Below are 20,266 nucleotides of genomic sequence, written 5' to 3' on the forward strand. Positions count from 1 at the left end.
CAGGTGTCTCCAAAGTTCTTATTCCCAATGGGTCTGATTAGGTTTCTGTATGTGTCTAGACAGTTGGATTAGGAAAGTGTAGAGATCAGAGATCAACCATTAGTCAGATGTCTTAGAAACCAGGCATTTTTCAGAAGGGGTAAGGTGTCTCTGCCTAGCCGTCTTAGTGTCGGGATGGAGAAGCCAATGACGAAGTTGCCAAATATGCAACCGCTCTGTCTCAGGAATGGCATAGTCTACATGCAACTGTGTGAAAGGAATCACCGCCTCCTCGTCCATCATGTGTCCCGCTGAGCGGCAGGGAGTCTGTCTCGACTTAGTGAATGCCCCGGGACTGTTACCTGGCAAAAATTCTGGGTTATCTAGCAGAGGCGCCAGAAGAGAGGGGAAGGAGGAAAGACCATATCTAGTGCCACACCAGTCTTAAGCCTCCATTGTCGCTTTCGTAATTGGAGAGAGGTAGAGGTTCTGGGGTCTATGCATTTTCATCAGGAAGGGTACCTTCCAAAGGGAGGTGCCTGCCACTGCGCTGTCTTGAAAAGCCAATGTCGTTCTGATTCGTCCGTGTTCCATTCAACTAGGTATCTTAGTTGGGGTGCCTGAAAGTACAGTTGGAGGTTTGGTATCCAGAGGCCCCCAGTGCCTGGGGGAAAATAGCTAACTTCTCTCCTTATTCGAGGTCGCTTCCCAGCCCAGACGAATTGGTGCAGTTCAGATTGTATTTTAGGAATCATCCTCTTCTGGTGTGTCACAGGGAGTGTTTGGAAGGAAGAGGTACAGGATTATGAGCAAAATGGTCAACTTAATAGCTGCGATTCTACCCAGCCAGGAGATTGTGTGTTGTCTGCAATGGGCTAATTCAGACTTGATGTGTCTGTGTAGGGACTGATAGTTAAGCAAAGAAGTTGCTAGTGCGGTGGGGGCCAGTCGGATCCCCAGGTAAGGGTCTACTGATTTTTCCCATTGGATAGGGTATTGCTCAGTGAGATGGGTTTCCAGCGCGGGAGGCATAGATAGGTTCAAGGCCTGAGATGTGGTAACATGGACTCGGGATCCAGAGGCAAGGCCGAATGTCTCCAGCTCGGTCATAAATGCCAGGAGTGCCAATGCCGGGCTATCCATGTCACCAGCAGTCCTCAGCATATAGGCTAATCTTGTGTTGTTCCCCCCGAAAGTGGTACCAATGATCTTAGAGTTCTCTCTGATCCTGGGAGCTAAAGGCTCCATATAAAGGGCGAACAGCAGGGGTGACAATGGACACCACTGCCGAGTTCTTCTACCAATGGCAAAGTGAGTGGCGCTGTGGGGGAGTGGTAACAATTTAGCAGACCAAATCTCCTGGCTATTCCAAAGTGGGCCAAAACTTTTACTAATAAAAAGGGCTAATGAACACTATCGAAAGGCCTTCTCAGCATCAATTGCTAGGAGCATATACTCCCTCGGGGAGTGCGAGGCCTCTTCTATGATATGTAATACGCGTTTGGTATTGTCACTGGTCTGGCGCTGAGGGATAAAGCCTGCATGGTCCGAGTCTATTATAGATGGCATACATGGACCCAGTTTGGATGCCAAGGTGTTGGTGAACAATTTGAGGTCCACATTCAGAAAGGAAATTGGTGCGGTACGAGCTTCAATGTTGCTTATCCTTGCCAGGCTTGGAGATAACCACTACCAGGGCAGTCAACATTGAGGGGGGAATAGCCCCTTGGGCTGAAAAGGAGGCTTTTTTGGCCTTATCACTACTTCCAATGCATGCATTCATATTTTCAATGTTATGCAGGGGAAAAATCAAGCATCACTGCAAGGGATGAATTGCTCTTATCTGCTTCCTTCAAAAACTGGTTTTTAACATCAAATTGTTACTGTAGTCTTTACTTGATAGCTCTACCTCTCTGTCTCTACTGAGGACACAGTCCATATGGTTCTAGCTGTGAATCAAACCCAGAGGGCATGGGGATAGGGCACCTAGAGGGCAGCATGAGCAGCGCCTGTACCATGTATCGCTGTCCTCTTCAGGTTCCTGTTCACCTCCTGTTATGTTGCATCTAGGAAACTCCTAAAGACGTGGCTCTTTAGTCAGGCATATGAGTACTGGTCTGTCGCATGCAATGCTTCAGTTACCTTAGCACCATGAAACCGATCGGTGAACGTGCGCTTTAGAAATATTTGTAATATGACATAACATGGCTGTCCTCTTACCCACAGGAGACATGCCTCCTACCTGCTCATGGTTAGGGGTGGGAGGTAAATTCTGCTACACTGGCACAGTTCGCTGAGTTTCGCCCACTCAGTTACGCTTGTAACGCAGAGTTCTGGCAAAACTCCGCCAACCACCGCATGGCAGAGTTTCTTCTTGCGTGCTGCTCACCAACGGAAAGTTGGCGAGCAACAATTAGCTTCTCTAGAGCGATTTTCAGGGGCTAGCATGGAACCCGGTGAGATTTTCTCAACTCGTGCGGTTGCGCCCGTTCGCGGTGAGAAAGCTGCCGCTCAAGTAGAAAATTGACTTGATCTGCAGCAAAGAAGCAGCGGCCTGTGGCGTGCCGCATGGTGCCCTTCAATGGCTGATTTTGCAGCGCGCAACAAGCTCCCTGAGCTAAAAATAAGCACGAAGTGCCGATTCGGCCTGCTCGCGGATTTCTGCCCACCCTCATGGTACATGAGAGCTGTAGTGCCAGCATCGCTCATACATGACGATTCAGAAGGAGCTCTGGCAAGTTTCTCGTGGTGGATGGAGTACCTTCTCCATCACCACGTCAAAGGAGTCATAACTGTGCACAAGATAATTCTGAACAAAAATGACCAAGACAGTGTGCAAAAAATGTGCCTGCAGATTTGACAAAAGATCTGTATTTATATTGTGGTATAAATGTGTTTATTTTTTCTCATTTCAGGTCTGTCTATTTAGCAAACGTTTTATTATTATTACATTGCTTATAACACTTCGGACGTTAACTATACACTACGTACATTGTTTTTATTTTATACTAGCTCTAGCTGGTCATATTTGGCGGCAACCTAAGGATGCACAATTTGTATTGCTTTATTCTGAAAGCTTCGTTGAAAAATTAAATAAAAAAGCTTAAAATATATAGATGAAAAGGAGTGCGTGTCTCGGACTATATTTAGTGCACCCGCCCTGCCTGATACCCTCGGAGTGGCTGCCAGCCACAGTCCTGCTATGAAGGCCAATTGAACGCTAGGTCTGAAAGTAACGTAATCTGATATCACATGCAAATGCTGTCCTCTTGTGGCTAAAGGTGGGACGTGCACTAGAGATCTCAGCATTTCATCAATTACTCACCGTATAAAACAGTCGTGTGGCATTTCTGGGGCTTGAACAAACACACGTGAGTGGGCTTTGGGACAGCTCGCTCTGCAGCCATTAGCATCCGTGACGTTAAGGGCGAGCACACATTTTGCGCAGGTTTACACTTTTTTTTTCTTTTGGTAACTGGCTTGGCAGAGGCGCAGTCCCTTGCTCGCGGGAGGAGTCTCTTCGGTGAAACGCAAGCTCCAAGTTCAATCATTTCAAATTCAATAATTTGTATAGCGCACTACTCACCCAGAGGGTCTCAAGGCGCTTGAGGGGATGAGCGGTGCATTATTTATCGAAAAGTCAGGTTTTTAGCTGTTTTCTGAAAGAGAGGTGGTTCTGTGTAGCACGGAGGTGAGAGGGGAGAGAATTTATTATTTATTTATTATTTATTTAGAAGTTTTCTATAGCGCTAACAAGACCCGAGGGTATCAGAGCGCTTTACAGTAGAGGGAATGAAAAAGAGAACAACATGACACAAACTCAATAAAAGCGATCAGCGAGCGACAATTTTGGAATGAGGAAACGTTCGGACAGCAGGACTTCTTGGTAACAGGATTCAATGTTACCGCATGGATTCCGGGGACGCTTGCTGATCCAAGTTACCCGCAACCAAGGGAGCGGATAATAATTCCAAGTCTTGGCCGCTAAGTAGGAGAAGGATCTTCCTCCCATGGTGGATCTATGGATGCGCGGAATTGCGGCGAGGGCTTGATTGGATGATCGTAGTTGGCGGGTGGGTATGTAGAAGGATAGTCGGTTGTTGAGGCATTCTGGACCTAGGTCGTAGAGGGCTTTGTGTGCGTGGGTGAGGAGACGGAATGTGATTCTCTTGTTTACGGGAAGCCAAGTATGGGTGCGGTTCCCAGGGCCGGGGGCCACCATGAGTCGTCCCAGGCAGAGGGGGATGATCCTAAAATGAGGACTTCCGTTTTGTCCGAATTTAGTTTTAAACAGCTGTTCTTCATCCACTCGGCTACTTCTTTCATTCCTTCGTGTAGGTTGGTTTTGGCGGTGTTAGGGTCTTTGGTGAGGGAGAGTATCAGCTGGGTGTCGTCTGCATAGGAGATTATGTTGAGGTTGTGTTGTCTCACGATGGATGCGAGGGGACTCATGTAAACGTTGAAAAGGGTGGGACTGAGCGATGATCCTTGAGGTGCGCCACATATGACTTCGGTGGCCTCTGATTTCAATGGGGGGAGGCGGACTCTGTGGGTTCTTCCTGCGAGGAACGAGATGATCCATTCCAGAGCTTTTCCTTGTATTCAGACGTTGCTGAGGCGTTGTATGAGGGTGCTATGACAGACTGTGTCGAAGGGTGCTGAAAGGTCAAGTAAGATAAGGGCAACTGTTTCTCCGTTGTCCAGTAGTGTTCGGATGTCTCCTGTAGCTGCGATGAGGGAGGTCTCGGTGCTGTGTTTGGCTTGGAAGCCGGATTGTGATGGGTCGAGTGATTTGTTGGATTCGAGGAAGGCGGCGAGCTGATTATTGACAGCTTTCTCAATGACTTTGGCCGGGAAAGGGAGGAGAGGGATGGGGCGGTAGTTCTTAAGTTCCGAGGGGTCAGCTGTGGGTTTCTTCAGTAGGGCGCTGAGTTCGGCGTGTTTCCAGCTTTCCGGGAAGGTTGCGGAGTTGAGGGAACAGTTGATGACATCGCGGAGATGGGGTGCGATGATGGAGTCTGCTTTGTTGAAGATGTGGTGGGGACAAGGGTCGGTTGGTGAGCCTGAGTGGATGGAGTTCATCAGGCGGATGGTGTCTTCTGTAGTGATTGGGTTCCAGGCGAGAAGGTTGTGAAGGTGCTGTTTTGGATCGGAAGTGGGTGGAGTGGTTTGTTGGTCGGTCTGGTTTATGAAGCTGTTATGTATGTCGGTGGAAGAAAGAGGATAAAGAGTCGCAGAGTTCTTGGGAGGGAGCGATGTCGTTGGAGCCGGCGGGGGGGTTGGTGAAATCTTTGACGATGTTGAATAGTTCCTTGCTGTTGTGGGCATTGTTGTCGAGTCGATCCTTGAGTGCGGATTTCTTGGTGGATCGGATCAATTGGTGGTGTTTGCGGGTGGCGTTTTTGAAGGTGGTCAGGTTGTCCGTGGTTGGTTTTTTTCTCCAGGTTTTCTCGAGGGTACGGCATAGTTTTTTGGATTTTTTAAGGTCATCGTTGAACCAGGGGGCCTTTTTGTTACTTTGTTTGTTCTGGTGGTTTTTCAAGGGTGCTAATTCATCAGCGCTGTGGGTGATCCATTGTGTGAGTATGGTGGCGGCTTGGTTTGGGTCTGATGATATGGTAGGAGGGTTCTGGTTAAGTGATGTGAAGAGTTGGTCGGTGGTGGTTTTGTTCCAGTTTCTTCGAGGAATAGGTTGTGGGGGGTTGTGGGTCGGGGTCTTTTTGTAGCTGAAGTGGACGCAGCTGTGGTCCGTCCAGTGGAGAGTTGTGGTGTGATCGAAGGAGATGTGTTTGCTGGAGGTGAAGATAGGGTCGAGCGTGTGTCCGGCTTGGTGAGTGGGGGTGTTAACAAGTTGTTTGAGTCCGAGATTGGCCAAGTTGTCCAGAAGGGTGGTTGTGTTGCTGTAGTTTTTCTTTTCCAGGTGGAAGTTGAGGTCTCCCAGTAGTATGTAGTTCTCGGATGAGAGGGCAAGCTCCTTGCTGCCTTGCTGTCTCTGAGCTGAATTTAAATTCTATTTTCTCAATGGAAAAGAAAACCATTGCTATTCGTGTTCCTGCCCCCCAAGCGAAATATCGCGTGCGTTACTGATATGCAATAATTGTGAAAAGGGTGTATCTAGTGCTGATTGCTAATCAACACGCTTTCAAACTCATCTTATTTGACAAACCTGATATATTTGCTTATTCAAAACAAGTGGCGAGTTCAGCTTTAGAGACACAGTTCACTTAACTATCGCCCTAAATGTACATGTGAGGAAGATTTCCGTTTTTTAATTGCTGGTGACAAGAAAATGCCAGAAGTAACTTGTAAAATGCAAAAAGTCAATTGATGCACAGAATGCAGAACAATGTCATACATTCACCCTAGTACAGAGATCTGGACCTAAATCCATCGTTTTTTTGCTCACCATGCCATTCCAGTTTGGACCCAACAATATGCAAATCAGTCTTGACCCTGCGCCCAATGGGAACAGTCCACCCCGAATTGTTAGGCCAGGTCCTCCCTGGACTGGAAACAGGCGTCCTAGGACCGGTTTCGGGCTTTCAGCCCTCATTAGCCAGGATAGCTTGACTCAAGTGGCATGGAGAGCACGGGACTGGGTCTAAACCGGGGTGGCCTGGTGAGCAAAAGAATGATGGATTTAACACAGATCTCTTGACTGGGGGTGAATGTATGATTTATTCAGTATTCCATCCATCATTTGTTTGCGTAGAAGTAACTTGTAAAGCACATTTCTTCCAATAAATACAATTACAATAAACTGTCATGTCAGCTAAATCTAAAATGTAACAGAAGAATCCAAGAACTGCTTTCCACCTGCCACGCATAATGCTAGGTAGACCCTGGTTTTCCATTTGCCAATGATCGTATTTTTTAATATATCTTTTGTTTGATATTTCCGCATTAACGATATAACAACGGTGACACAATTGTTATGCAAGGTAAGTTTCCATGTAGCATATTTCAGAAAAGTAATAAAACATTTCTCCTACAGGGCACTTAATGGTTGTGTCCCACCATATATCGCGTACAATTTATGTACATTAACCAAAGTTGGATTTCGATGAGTCCCAGGTGCAGGCAAGGCCACTCTAATTATACGAATGTGCAGACACAGCGATTTTTGCATACTTATAGATTTGCTGCATTTGCCACACAATCCATCATCTGCTGCATAATCTCCGGATTTAAAAAAAAAATTTGTGGGGGCGTGGCGTGGACGCCGGGAAGAATGGCGGCGTAACCCTGTTGCTCCTCCAAGCAGAAACAGCATATTAATGCTGGGAACTGCAATTCGAAAGTATTCCCCGACCTGAAAAGAGATTCAAGAATCGGAATATACACCCTAGCTGCGGAGCAAGTTTCAGCTGATTCCGACCTCGGAGGGGGAACAAAACGACCTTTTTCGTCTCGACCGCTGGTGAGTGTGGGAAGAGACGGAGCTCGGCGGCGGTTAGAGCAACGGCGCTCCCGGAGCGGCTGAGCACCACGAGCGCCGATCGCAACGGATCCCTTCACTGTACCAGCGATGGTTATAAGGTCCTGAGCCACAGCACAACAGCAGTATACAACCTTGGGCAGTGAGTAATAATGCTTATTGCTATGCGGCGTTTGAACTGTTGGAAGAAATAAACAGCGCGAAGAATTTTTCTTTAAAAATGGCGGCCTGACCATTCTCCCCTTCGTGTGTCCCGCATGCAACCAGCGTCCTTGCTCATGAGACCCAGGCTTGTTGACACAGGGCGGGTATGCACAGTCAGCAAAGACAGTCAAATGCTCCCTGAGTCTAGCGACCCTTAGACGAGTACTGTTACCGGCCACATCACGTCTCAGGCATTACGAGACCAGGCTGTAAGCTAATGCAACGGAGCATTAATTGCTGGCGTGGCACTTGTAACTCAAGCATCGCTCCTGGGTCATGCCGCGCTTTCAAAAACTACGAGAGCAAGCTAAGAGTCAACGTAATGGAGGCAGTATTTATTGAAGGTCAAATGTTTTACCTGAACACCGTTTAATGACCCGTAATGTGTTTCCAAGCATTGTATATGCAGGCAAGGCAGTGAAAATAGTGGAGACAATGCTGTGTGTTACTTGCGCTGGATCTGAACCAACTCCCGAGGGCTGCTCGTAGTTGCCTCTGCTAAACAAGACCCGCACGTGGAGTCGATTGACACGAGGTTCTCCAGATCCCACATTTGCCTGCTTACAAAATGGCGGCCACTGATGTAACACCCATGAAGTTGAACACGAGAACCGGCTAGTTGGTACATATTGTCACAGACCTGACCTAATGCGATAGAAGTCCCTTAGATACTGCGCAATATTAGATTTGGGTCTCCTGGCCTGACCTGTCTACCTGGAGCATAAAACGTGCACTGAAAAGTTTTGCATGAGCAAATACGACTCATAAGGGCGCTGTTCAACGCTGAAACATTAGGAAAAAACACTAGTGGAATCGTGTCCTGGTACCACACAAGAGCAACACAGGATTAAGCATCTCCCCATCACCTGTCTTCAAAATGGGAGATAAAGAAAACGGGAACACTTCTAAGCTGCTGAAAGCAGACCCGCCAGCTCCGGTTTCACCATTCAAAGGGAAGAAAGAATTTAGTGAAGCTATGGAGATCATTCTGAGCAGACTGGAGGAAGTTAAAGATCTGGCCAAATCCACTAAAGAAGAAGTAGTTGCGGTCAGACAGGATATCAGAGATATTAATTCTAGGCTGACAGAGACTGAGAGTAGAATAAGCAAGTTGGAAGACACTGAAAACAAAACATGCGGAGCTATTAAAAATCTCACCTTGAGTTCTGACCACCTCTCTAGGAAACTGGCGGATTTGGAGGATAGAAATAGGAGGGGGAACCTGAGAATTTTTGGTATTCCAGAAAATTCAGAAGAGTCCCAGGGCTCTTGCGTAGCCTTCCTCGAGCAATGGTTTACACAGGCCACGAACCTCACTTTCGCCCAACCACTGGAGTGCGACAGGGCGCACAGAGTTCCCGGAAGACTAAGAAAAGATCAGAAAGGCCCAAGAGCGATAATATGTAAACCACTGAGGTTCCAACATGTTGAACAAATTCTCACATTTGTCCGCAAACATAACCATCTTCTATGGAAAGGGCACAAAATATATATATCACAGGACTACAGTAAAGAGACTATGGACATCAGGAAAGCATTCCTTGCGCTGAGACCGCAACTGAAATCATTGGGTCACCAATATGGGTTCATTGGCCCTGCGAAATTTAAGGTGACAATACAAGGTGCAACCCATGTTTTCTCCGACCCACAAATACTCAGACGCCTAATATATAACCAGGAGGACGGCTGCATGGAAATTACCTCACCGGAGTTGGTGGGTGCGACTGCACCTGGCTACAAGTGATCACCTGCTAATGTAATCTTATAGTACATTCTAACATTGACTCTACACTGTCCTCATGTGATCTGGTCACCAGTTGACTGAGATCAGTTGCGTATATCCCACAGACAATTGACTGTGTTATGATCCTATAACTTTGGCCATTATCTGTTGATGCCTAAGCTACTGTGATCGCATTATGATTTTCCACTGCTAAACAGTATGCGCAGCACACTTTTCATTACGTAATGTTCCTAAATCTATAGGAATAACGCTAATCTTGTTGTGTTCAGGTATGGTTTGATTGCAAGTTATTACAGATACACCTGGCATATTAATGGTTTGTTTAAAATCGTCTGTTGAGTGATAGGGACGAAAACACCACAAGATTCAAATGATGGTTCATCGAGGAGGCTCCTTAAGGATCCCTATTTGTTTACATTCATGTTCAGAAATGTATTTGCAGTTCTTAAAATTTATTTCATCTGAGTAAGTTGCTTGGAGGCGGTCTCGTGGTCGTTCCCGAGTCGCCATGCTCTTTTTCGACAATTGGGGTGGGAGGGGAGGGTTGAGGGAGAGGGTTTGGGTTGGGGGCAGGGTCCAGGGACAGGGGATGGGATGGGAATGTTTTGTTTTGCTTTCTTTTACATTTTCTATATTTTCTACGATGCTTTCTACTGTGTTTCTGGATTCAACTATCGCTTCTGCCTACACTATTACCAGTGTTTACGCCTTACTGCAGTTGCTCTGCCCACAAAGAGTACACCTACCAATACAGTTCGGAATACCTCACGTAATTGGTGATGATGTGGTCTCATCAACAGAAATCATGATCATTGCCCTACTCCTACTCTGGGGCTCCTTAGTCACACACTATTTTCGACTGGTAGGTTCAATCTGTTCTTCTAGAAGATCTGTCTATGATACATGATGGCAGCCTCCATTGACGCACCTATAGGGACAACGAGAATAGGTAACCTTAAAATACTCTCATTAAATGTGAAGGGCTTGAATCAACCGATTAAACAACAGAAAATACTAGATTATCTACGCAGACAGAAGGGAGACATAGCTTTGCTGCAGGAAACGAAATTAGAGGCAAAACATTTCCATACACTACGGAATAAATTCTATACGGAATTTGTGGGATCTGAGTCCATAGCTAAGAAAAACGGTGTGGTAATACTGATAGCAAAAAAGGCCAACATAGACATAGTTTCGTCCTCAATGGACGCAAAAGGTAGATGGGTTACGGCGAAACTGATTAAAGACGACACAGAGTTTTACATCACAAACGTATATGCCCCTAACTCACACGAACCCTCCTTCTGGTCAGAACTAACAAAACAATTGGACACCATTCCGGACACGGCGATTCATATCCTTGCTGGCAATTTCAACCTCCTGTTAGATCCTACCCTGGACAGGGATTCTAAATGTAACTTCCGTCCCAACAAAGCCCATAAAGAATTTACCAGGCTCTGTACCAGATTTAACATGATAGATACATGGAGGCTACAAAACCCCGTTGGTAGAGATTATTCTTTTTACTCCCCACCGCATGATTCTTTCTCTCAAATCGATTATTTATTCTTCACCAAAAATGCTGTAGCTAGGATTGAGGACACAAGTATTGAACCAAGGGTTGTTTCGGACCACTCATGCATCTCACTTACTATAACAAATGTAAAACCAATACTCCTCAATGACGCCATCCTAAACGACGAGAAAAACAGAGACTCCATAGAAACCGCCATTAAAGAATATTTGGCAATCAATAAAAAGGGCGACACCACTGACTCCATTAGATGGGAGGCTCTAAAGAGTACCATAAGGCGCCTCATAGTAAAAATAACGTCTGCAGTAAATAAGAATCATAATGCTGCTCTACTAAAATTGGAAGAGGACATCTCAAAACTCCAAAATGAGTATCTGAAAGATAGATCTGCTGAAACGCTTACTAAGTAAACAAACCAGAAGTATGCCTATAATAAACTGATAAGTGAAAGAGCAGAAGTCTGGTTGGACAGAAGAAAACGGTTTAAAATCTGCGAATCAAACAAGGCAGGGAAGGGTTTAGCAGCATACCTTAAATTTAAAATACAAAAAAACATAATCAACTCCTTGATGGATGACAAAGGAGTACCCAATTCAGACCCCCTTAAAATTGCGGAATTGTTCAAAGAATTCTATGAGAAACTGTATGCCAAAAATAATAATGTGGAAAAGGAGAGGGTGGGAAGCTACCTCACTAAATGTGATCTACCAACACTTACTATGACGGAGCGTGAGACACTTAATAAGCCGATATCAGAGTTGGAGGTCTCAAGTGCGATCAAATCACTTAAATGTGGGAAGGCTCCCGGACCTGACGGGTTCACAGCAAAATTTTATAAATGTTTCTCCCAGTCACTCACGTCACCAATATTAAATATGTTTCATGAAATTGGCGAGACCGGAGAGGTAACAGGAACATTAGCTGAAGCGGTTATAGCCGTTATACCTAAAGAAGGGAAAGACCCTAAGCTTCCAAAGAATTATAGACCCATCTCGCTAATCAACCTAGACTGTAAGCTTCTGGCCTCAATATTGGCTCAACGAATACAGAAAGTCCTTCCAGCCCTAATCCACCCCTCACAAGCCGGCTTCCTAAAAAATAGGTTATCAAGTGACAACACTAGAATTCTAGCGCATGTCATTGAGAAGGCAAAATTTCTATCCACACCTACTACAGCGGTAACACTTGATGCAGAGAAAGCATTTGATAAAGTGGACTGGTCATACCTGGAGGCTGTCCTGTACAAATTTGAGTTAGGTCCTTTTTTCACCAAAATGGTAATGTCATTATATGCTTGTCCTACAGCGAGGGTAAGAGCGGGAGGGGCTTTTTCATCACCATTTAAATTACAACAAGGGACTAGACAGGGTTGCCCCTTGTCCTCTTCTTCATTCCTATTGGTGATTGAGCCCTTTTTATATCAAATCCGCAACAATGATAACATCCCAGGGATTCCTTTTAATGACTGCATTATAAAACTCACAGCTTATGCAGATGATGTCCTAGTACTCACTGAGCGAGCTGGAGAAGCAATACCTGCCCTGCTATCCACCATACAGGAATTCTCCGACGTGTCTGGCTACTCCTTGAATAAAGATAAGACTGAGGTCAAACTACTGAATAATATGGGTAGTAACGATATAATAGGCGATTCCGGGCTCACCTGGCAACCTAAGAGTTTCAAGTACTTGGGCTTGGACTTTGAAAAAGATCTAATCACGACTCTAAAAATTAACGAAGAACAACTCCTAAAGAAAATAAACAAACTCCTCGATGGATGGTCTCCAAAATACTTATCGTGGTGGGGGAGAGCGGAGACACTGAAAATGATGATCACTCCCTTAATTAATTACTTGGCGAGTATGCTCCCAATGACCTTTTCAGAAGACTTTTTACAAAAAATAAACAAATTATTCAGTACATTCTTATGGCAAGGGCAGAAACCCAGGGTGGCTATGAAAAAACTACAACTAGCTAAGATAAAAGGCGGCCTGGGCCTTCCCAATTTTAGGAACTACCAAACTGCCTTTTTGTGCAAACAAGGGGCATACTGGTTTAATGCAGGCTCAAGTTACATACCACTATGGATTGAAATAGAGAGTTCCATCATAGGCAATGCCCCTCTCCCAGCGATACTTACCATGGACCTGTCACACCTTACACACTCCAAGTATATTATGCTCCACACTAGGAGAGCACTTCTTAGATTAGACCAAACCCATAAAACTGGCCTACAGATAAAAAAGATGACTTCCTCATTCCTATGGCATAACCCAAATATCCGGATTAACGGAAAATCACCCTTCTGGAAACATTGGTCAACTAACGGCACCAACATGGTCTCAGACTTGCACGATGGCCAACTACCACTACCGTACTCTACGATCCAAGCTAAACATTGCCTTCAACCAATAGACTAAAATTGAAAACGGCCTTATCCACTCGCTCGTTTACACCCTCAGATCCTTGGTTGAAATCGATACTCCCACGCCTCCAATATACAGGTCACTTTGTTTCGAAAGTTTATTAAATGCTTTTACCAACGCTAGGCAAAGCCCAGAGACGGAACGAAGTTAAATGGGAAGAAGAACCTAATAACACGGGCATAGACCTTGATTGGGATAAGATTCATGCTTCGGCTCTTACACATAAGGTGTCCCCGATTCTCTCCCAAACCAAGTACATGTTGATCAACAGAGTTTTCTGGACCCCCCAAAAACTATTCAAACTGAACCTAAGAAACAGCCCCACATGCTGGAATTGTTCCCTAACTGAAGGTCATCTACCACACATGCTCTTCCACTGCCCCTTACTACAAAAATACTGGTCTAACGTCTTTGACTGCATTGAACACATATTTAAGATTAAACCAATGAGGGAGTTTATCTATGTACTACTGGGTGCCATTGACCCAACCCTTGCAAGAGATCATGACCGTCAACTACTTGACCTACTACTTACACTAGCGTGCAAAGTTGTCTTGTGCAAATGGAAAAGTGCCTCGGAGGTCTCACTTAAACTGTGGAAAGATTGGGTGTCATGCATCAGAGGGTCTGACAACACTGCTTTGCACTCTTCCCCATGGCTTGTATCCAACAAAAAATTGTGGAACGCACTTGACGCTTCTTCCTTCTCGTTTGACCCACTGTAAGAAGTTATCTATACCGTTTGTATGTCTGACAATCTCCCCCAATACTGGAAGTATGTGACAAGGGCACTATTGTAACTTTTTAAAAGTGAACCGAACTGGTAGTTATGGTTTTGGCAATTGATATAGTCATCTTGCAGTACCATATGTTACTCACTAAAAGTTTAAGTTCAGCGAAACACAATGTATGTTAATTGTTTTTCTTTTCTAGCCCACATAAGCTTGTTATAATGTCACTTATGATGATGTCTTAGCGGATATAGTCCTCACATTAGACTATGTTGCTCTGTTTTAAGACGACTTCTAGCGTGTACAACAATGTGCTTTCAATGCCAAACTCAAAAGACGTACTCCAATCATAGATATGACATCTGACCTTTACGCGCTATGTGGACTCGTATTTTGCATATGTATTTTGTATTATATTACATTATTTTACTTTACTTTATTACGAAATGATCCATGTATGTATGTATTATTGGTTGTACCTTATTTTCATTTCTCATTTTCTTGCTCAATAAAAATGATTTGAACACAAAAAAAATATTTTTTTTTGTTTCTAGCTCAAATTGTTCACAGGTTACTATAAATGCAGCAGCATATGTTACCGAGCAGTTGAAGGCCTTTTGCCTGGTCCCCTTTCTGTTGGTTATTGCTATACATGGGTATTAAACTGGTACTAATTAGGTAAACCCAATGCCCAGACAGTGTAAACAAGCATAAAAAGTACAAAATAATGAAGTAATAGTATTAAAAAATGTGCAGTATTACGCCACATAATTGACCTTTTCTTGCTGCATAAATGACTCAACCCTGCTGCATAATTTGGCCCTCTCTTGCTGCATAATTCCAATGGCGCTAGCTCTAGGGCAGTGCAACCAGTACAGCAGCATCTGGTGCTGTTTCTCAGGGTTGTTGTGTTTAGAAATAACACAGGTTTATAAAACACTTGCTTCAGAGTTCTTTGTGTGTCCAGCAGTATCCAGGCAATAATAAAAATGTCAAGCTAACTCTGGTGATTAATGTTCCTGCTGGAGAGAGATTGGAGGTTTGTTTAGTGGCAATATTGATTAATCATAAAGTAGTGCAGAGGGTGAATACGCCTGCTGCAAATGTGTACCATGCATCTCACCAAACTGTATTTTATGTGTATTGCTCAATGGGTTATTTGCTTTAATCAAAAAGATCCTTTTGTCACTTGCAGTTCATAAGCTACGACCCTAATACAGCACAGTGTGCTATGAACGGTGATCAAAGATCTGCATGCAAACTGCATGGTATAAGTTAGGATGTTATTCCCCCAACCTGCTGTCTAATGTTGCCTAAAAGGATTCAATTGGCTTAGTATGTTTTAAATCCTGAGTTTGTGCTTCTCCAGACTAAACACTCTTACAATATACTGTGTACTAGTATCAGTGACACGTGACTCCAACATCTTGTATTCAACAAACATTCGAGAACAAGCTCAATGCTTGGCTTTTATCAACCCAGTTGTCAGGGTCATCAGAAAAAGTCTTCTTTGCAGGGAACCCATTTGGTTTTTAGAAAAACCCTCACCCACCAACCTAGTTGGTGGCATGCTTCATCATAGGTTTCATACCTAGGGGGGCCAAGTCCCTCCTAGGTGTGCTTTGAGGCCTGATTACAGCAGAGCTGTTTTTTTGTGTTTTTTGGTGTGAGAATTGGATACCGTGAGAGTGAAAAATGTAAAACTACCTCCAGGGTACCAAATTCTTTATTATGTGGTCCCTGGAGAAGGGTCCCTGTGGTGGAGACCTGACATCCATGCATGTGCCCCATGACAGTGTTGAATCCTCTACTGACAGGTGCGACCATTAGTGTAGTGGCTGCATCATCTAGCATGGAGCATTAAATGGAGGATGTCTCACAAAATCCTCAAGCTTATTCAATAGGAGCTTTCAGATTGTAATTCTGATCCCTGAGACAATCCAAATTGCTCCTAATGTGCCATCGGACTGTCGCATTGTGCTGGCACGTTCAAATAATAAGGCAGGGTAAGTCAAGGAAGGTGCATAAAGACATTTCAATAGACTGTCAGAAAATACTTCACAAAGTGTGAGCAAATGATTTTTAGTACCCCCTACTTAATGAACCAACATTTTTCGTAACATAGATCCCGGTGGGAGGCGGTGCCTGTTGTCACAGTCTGTACATGGTAACCATGGTAAAGAAAAAGAGGAGGGAAAATGGTATCAGCACAGGTAGTACCTGTCATGCGGCTTCTCGAGCGAGCAGTAGTTTGCTTTAGTTACTCATTGCGTCAAGGTCAGCCACCCACTGAGTTACCTACTCATTTGTCTCTTCTGGGAAGCAGTGTCCTTGGTCCCAGGAGGTTTCGATAATGGCACATCTGTCCATGTCCTGGAGAAAATCTCTTAGGATGGTGGAAGAAAGCCAGTGTTTAGCTATGTTCTATTTAACTAACAGGAAGCCTAAACTAATCAGTATCCTAACACATGTCAGGAAACTTTCTTTCTCCATTGTTCTCAACAGCACCAACTTGGGGGTTAAAGTGACAGGAATCTGAAGCACTTTGACAGGGTGAGAGCTACTTTGGACCAATACTTCGGATTCATTGGACAGACCGTGTCACATGGACGAAGTCCCCTCTGCCCGTACCATATGTAAAACACTGTAGGGAAGGGATTGTCTGTGCCTTCTAGAGATGCATTCGTGTAAACTAGACTCTATGCACACAATTAATTTGGCCAGTTAGGTTGTCCCCTCCAAAACCATTTGTACCAGTGTAATTCTTGGCCAGGTTTGCCGTGTATATCTTGGCCGCCCTATACAAGAAAAGTAAAAGAAAATGAGCCCCACTCACTGGGAGACTATCCCCAGCATGTGAGGGACATTAGTTTTGTGTTTTTCTTCCTAAGACAGAGCCCATGTTCCTGTCTTTGATGAAGATGATGTTCTGCTTGACCTCCACCCTGCTCTGGTGCACTTTGCTGCATTTGTAAGCTCTGAAGTAGTCAGCAAACAAGTTGCACTACTGATTGTATGTACCCAACATCAATAACTCAAATCAAATTTCAGCGAAACTTATTTGGCTCCACAAGAACAACATCGAAGATTGCGTCCAAACCATGAACGTTAATTAGTAGATTAGTCAAAGTTAGAATCTTCAATAAATTGAAGATTCAGTTTCTCAAATAAGCATATATATCAATTTGGTTATTCAATCTCAAATTGCATATTATATATATTCAAATTCAAATCATTACCAAAGATGAGATACAGAACAGAGAATATATTGGTTCCATGAAGGAACTTCCCTAAGCTAAATAAAGCATTGAGAGTGGCAAGGGGAAATTCTAAGTGAAAGGTGTCAGCATCAGGTAAACCAAGTTAAGGTTCAGAGACAATAGGTATAGGCATTCAAGAGAGAAGCTCAAGAACTGAAGAAAGGGGAACCAGCAAAATTGGGGACATGTTTTCCCTCAGCTAAGTAAGGACAGGATCTGCTATGCTATCCAAAACCGGTACAAAAGGGGGTGGTGATGGACGGAAGACATACAATTATATAAAACAGAATTCTCCAGAAGCTTGGTTCGGGCACCTTCCTCCAGTTGGGCCAATCAGGATACACCATCTTCTGGGCGAAGGTAGACTCCTTAAGTTCCCACCACCAAACAAAGATACACACAGCTACACAATGCCTTGAAAGTACCTGCAGTCCGGTCTGTCTGGCATAGGAGGCTCTCACCGAGCCCCACACACAGCACTAATCACGGGAAAGCTCCGATTAACTTTCCTAATCTAACATTTTCCCAAACTAAAACAATGGACTATTCTTCAGAACGCTGCCTTCCTGCCTGCTGGACAGGACATTCTTCAGGAATTCACTTTTAAGAATGCTGTTGTATCTGCACCACTCCCAGAATGGGTTTATTCTCATGTCTTTCTGATGGAGAGAGGATGATACTCAGTCTTCAGACTGTGAATCTCTATGTATCCACAATCCACTGTAAATGATTATAACAAATCATTCCTCTTGGCTCCTGGGTGAGTTCAACCCCTGACCTTGAAGATGCATATCTGCATGTCCTTGTTCACTCTGCTTGTTTCCAGTATTTCCCACTTGCTGTGGTGAACCTCCACTCTCAGGTTAGTTCTGGCTCCATCAGTTAGGCTTCTCCATGTTGAGGGGCTCATTGTCCGCCTTTACCTGAATGACTGGATGAGTCACGCAGCTGGAGAAGGCGTCCAGAACAATCTAGCCTTTACATTCCTTCCTGATGCCTGTGCACCCCTTTCCCAGGTGACTGGATGATCCATATGGGTTCAGTGCCCCGCGTCCAGATTTCCACTGTTTGGGTGAACAAGGTGCTCCTTCATCATGGATTCCTTGTCACTTGTCGAAACCCCGCTGCAGCCCAACAGAGGATATCCAGTTGTGTTGTCCCTTACTGATCTTTCTGCTATATTCATAGCCAATGACTATGCTCGCCAACTCCAGTTTCGTCTACTAAGTCCAGGCTAATATGGTGAGTTCTTACATGCTCTTTGTCCAGCTGTGTCGGTTGCTGTCAACCACTTTTATATCAGAGGTAATGCTGAATCATTTTTGTATTTTATTCTACATATAAAATAAACATATGCAAATAATTTACATTAATATTAGACACAAAATTAATTTTACGAATTGTTTTCAAGTCTGATAATCTTTGCCCATGGTAAAACATTGGTAAAAGTAAAACAGTTCATTAAACTTGAAAAAACATAAGTAAAAATACTTTAAAGTTAAATATTCAAGTAAACTATTTTTATGGTTTTATTTTACATGTAAATTACAGCACTATTAACTTAATATTGAATTCATCAATTAATCCATTAATTTAAATGTTTTAAATTCAATCAACATTATTTTTTAACAATCTATAACAAACATTCCAGTCTATCCTGTAAGTATTATATTTTGTTATTATACATTACCAAATATTAAAGTAGATGTATTGAATTATTTAAAACTTAATTAATTACATTTTATCACAATGTTACTTTTTTTTAAGGTTACTAAAATATGTTTAAATAAAAGAAAATATTGTATGATTTGTTTAACATTAAAATATATTTATTTTTAATTATTTTATTTGAATTCAATAATATGGGGTTTTATTTTATACCCCTACCTCCATTATTTTGTTTGAAAGGGGGTTTCAGCACAGTGATTTTCCTTCTAACAGGCTACTTCAATCTTCATCACTCCACGGCTGCATCGGGGGAAGGTTTTCAGTCATATTCTGCAACAATTGGATCCCGCCAGCCTTCTCCTCAAGTCAAGTCAAGTCAAGTCAAGGAATTTATATAGCGCGCTACATATCCAGAGGGTCTCAAGGCGCTTGAAGAAGGGTGGGGAATTACTTGTCGAATATCCAGGTTTTAAGTTGCTTTCTGAATGCTAGGTGGTTCTGAGTGAGGCGAAGGTGAATGGGAAGTGAGTTCCAGGTTTTAGCCGCCAGGTAGGAGAAGGATCTTCCTCCCATGGTGGTTTTATTGATGCGAGGTACAGCAGCAAGGGCTTGATTGGAAGAGCTTAGCTGGCGGGGGGGGGGGTGTAGAAGGAAAGTCGTGTGTTGAGGCATTCGGGTCCAAGATCGTAAAGTGCTTTGTGTGCGTGGGTTAGGAGGCGAAAAGTTATCCTCTTATTGACGGGGAGCCAGTGGAGGTCTTTCAGGTGACCAGAAATGTGGTCTTTACGCGGGATGTCTAGTATGAGTCTGGCTGATGCGTTCTGGATGCGTTGGAGTTTTTTCTGAAGTTTTGCGGTGGTACCGGCGTATAGGGTGTTTCCGTAGTCCAGGCGGCTTGTAACCAGTGCGTGGGTGACCGTTTTTCTAGTTTCGGTGGGGATCCAGCGAAATGATTTTTTGAGCATGCGAAGAATGTTGAAGCAAGACGAAGAAACGGCGTTGACTTGTCTGGTCATCGAGAGTGAGGAGTCCAGGATGATGCCCAGGTTCCGTGCGTGGTCCGTCGGGATGGGGGCTTTTCCAAGGGCCTCTGGCCACCAAGAGTCGTCCCAGGCGGAGGTACCTAAGATAAGGACTTCTGTTTTGTCTGAATTCAGTTTCAGACGGCTGTGCTTCATCCACTCGGCTACTTCTTTCATTCCTTCATGTAGGTTGGTTTTGGCGGTGTTAGGGTCTTTGGTGAGTGAGAGGATCAGTTGAGTGTCATCAGCGTAGGAGATGA

This window comes from Lissotriton vulgaris, chromosome 1_2 (genome assembly GCF_964263255.1).
Source record: "Lissotriton vulgaris chromosome 1_2, aLisVul1.2, whole genome shotgun sequence".
NCBI classification, from domain to species: domain Eukaryota; kingdom Metazoa; phylum Chordata; class Amphibia; order Caudata; family Salamandridae; genus Lissotriton; species Lissotriton vulgaris.